At 43.6% G+C, this 2,975-nt stretch overlaps 1 long non-coding RNA gene across 1 annotated transcript in view; it reads right to left on the bottom strand.

The window, feature by feature from the left end:
* LOC118478174 overlaps positions 1-1,460 on the bottom strand; it is a 42,295-nt gene extending 40,835 nt beyond the window's left edge. The window contains exon 1 of the long non-coding RNA XR_004858878.1: positions 1,120-1,460. This is a non-coding gene — a long non-coding RNA (uncharacterized LOC118478174). The remainder of the gene's footprint in view (positions 1-1,119) is intronic.
* Positions 1,461-2,975: the final 1,515 nt, after the last annotated feature.

Here is a 2,975-nt window from a genome sequence, read left to right as displayed (position 1 = left end):
CCATAGGGCTCGAACCCAAGAAGTAACTCACTTTGTCAGCACGCTTCACAAATGTTTCAATATTGTCAGAGGGTCTGGTGATTAGACTGTTGGGTTCGCAATTGAGAGATCATGGGATTAAAACCCACGCGGGGCCCAACAACGTTGTGTGTGTCCTTGGGGAAAGGCACTTTACATGAACTTTCCACAATTCACACACACAAAAAACCCCCAGAAAAAAACAAAACAAAACAAAACAAAACCCCCCAAACAACTCAGCCTTTAAATCAAATAACGCGCCAAAAACAGAACAAGGAAGTCTATAAAGATATAGCAGCTGACGTTTCAACTTTTGTACTTTCTTGGGTCGTATCGACTTGGTTTTATGTTTTATTACGCCCACTTCAACTCTTGTTTGATCATTTCAGAGGCAGGACCTTAAATTTCACTTCCTTGTCCGACAGGATTGAAGCAAGTGAGTACAAATAGTACTGAAAACTCGTCAAAGAACCAAAGTTGAAGAACGCCGCGTGAGGGATACGAAACGTGATCATTTGCATTTTGCATCGTATTCCAGCTGGCATGGCACTTACCGAGTCAACAATGTACATACCCTTTCCCCTGTCCTACTCCAGATAGTCTTCAGTCTTTAAAAGACAAAATAGAAATAAACTATATTGTTGACTAAAGCTTTGATAAAAGACATCCATCATGTTTTTATTCTTCTTTTTTTTAAAAGAATTGTGTAAACATTCTGGGGTTGGTTTTTTTAGGTTTTAAGTCACAACCTATAAGAACAACAGCAGCAAGAGGAGGAGCAGAATCTGTTTCAGCAAAAAGACATCAGCAAAATAACAGCAGGGGAATCTACAGCCTCAATTGTAAAAAAAAAGTAAAGTATGCATGATTAAAAGCATCCAAACCCCTCCTCCCCCTACCCCCCGAAAAAACATCTGCTTTAGAATAAAATAAAATAAGTACGAGTAAATAAATAAAAACGAACTCTATGAAAGACAGTCCTAGTAAACCCCATCATTCCGAAGTTTCAGACGCATGGTCTTGCGCTGTTTTGCCAAGCCTCAGATTATGTTCCACCTACTGTACAGAACGCATTACCAGTACCATACTAAAGATACTTACTTACAATAATGCAGTGCTTGTCAGTTGCCAGAGTGGGCTCCATTTCCCCGCTGTCTCAACTCGCCTTGCCTGATTGGCGATTTACTGCACACATTTGGCGCACTTTGTTTCGGAGAGTTCCGGCCAATTAGTTGTGCCGTAGCCGCCCACTTTACGGTGCCGCGGTGAGATAGTTACCCTCGCCGCTAGGGACCTACGCCCATTAGTTCTGGGGTGTCTGGTAGGAATGCGACTCTGTCGTTGTCTGGATATTCAGGAATCCGAATGAAAGTTTCTCACGTCTGCTGATCTTGTCCATAGACATACGTGCTATTGTGGTAAGAGTTTGAGAATATTAATATTAATAGAATGAGTCTGTGGTTTTGGCCGAGAGAGCTAGGATTTACCTGACTTTCATATCGTGTGGTTTGGTGTGCGTGTGTGTGTGTGTGTATATGTATATGTGTGTGTATGTGTGTGTGCGCCTGTGCGCGTTTGTGTGTGTGTGTGTGTGTGTGTGTGTGTGTGTGTGTGTGTGTGTGTCGCAGATTATGAAATGAGGCGAGGTTGTAACAAAGACAGCCTACAAGGACACCAATAGATGAACAAATTGACTGGCAGACAGACTGATGCGGGGACATATGCCTCATTAAAAGGAAACAGTATTCCTCAACGGTTGTGATGGTAACACTGGCAACAACCGTCAAAGCAACGATAGCAACAATGCCCCCGGCCCGTCCAGGAACATAAAGAGAATTGATTATACATGTATCTGCACCATAGTCACTACCACTGGAATCCATACTACCTGTAACTAAAACTTGACGACAGCAACAAGAATGACTAGAACCACAACAACGTGCTTAACAATAACAATAGCATCAATAACAACGATTACGACAACCGCAATAACACCAGTAACAATAACAGCAGCCACCACCACCACCACCAACAACAACAGCAACAACCATAACGTCTACAGAATCATCGTATTATGAACATCTTCACTATCAACTTCAAAGCCACCATCACGACAAATAACACGAACCACGGTACCACCACCACTACCACCACCACCAACAAACAACAGCAATAACCATAACATCTACGGCAGCATCATATGAACACCTCCACTACATTTGTATCAACTTCAAAACCACGATCACGACAAATAACAGCAACCACGCTACCACCACCACCAACACCACCACCACCACCCACTTCAACAACAACAACAGCAACAACAACCATAACATCTACAGCAGCATCATATGAACTATCAACTTCGAAGCAACCGTCACGACCAACAATATCAGCCACATAAACCGCACCCAATAAAAGCAACACTTATCTCCTCCTGTTCCCGACTCCGCTGGCACTCGCTTCCACCCCCTGTAGAGCTGCTGGCACTTTCTGGGGTCTGGGTCTTCTCATAACTGACCACTGCTAGCGATTGCAACAGTAACAACATCAGCAGCAGCAGCAGCAGCAGTATTAGCAGGAGCAACAACAATAACAACAGCAACATCAATATAACTACAACAATGGCAGCATCAGCAGCAGCAGCAGCAACAACAGCAATAACAGCAACAGCAAGAGCAGCAACAGCGAATTCAAAACTTCAACGATGTCGCAAACGCCTATCAAAGGTACTCACGCCACTTCCATAATAAACCGTCAGCAACGACAACAACAACAACATCACCACCGCCGATACTACAGTAACAACAACAATAGCCACAATATCACCATCTTAACACCCGACTCACCATCCACACCACCAACACTGTACCAGAGAGTTTTTCTCTTAACCCTCTCTGACAATACACAACGATTCTCCCTCTCTCTCTCTCTCTCTCTCTCTCTCTCTCTCTCTC

Source organism: Aplysia californica, unplaced genomic scaffold (assembly GCF_000002075.1).
Source record: "Aplysia californica isolate F4 #8 unplaced genomic scaffold, AplCal3.0 scaffold00393, whole genome shotgun sequence".
In the NCBI taxonomy this organism is placed as follows: domain Eukaryota; kingdom Metazoa; phylum Mollusca; class Gastropoda; order Aplysiida; family Aplysiidae; genus Aplysia; species Aplysia californica.
This window is presented reverse-complemented; position numbering and strand designations above follow the sequence as displayed.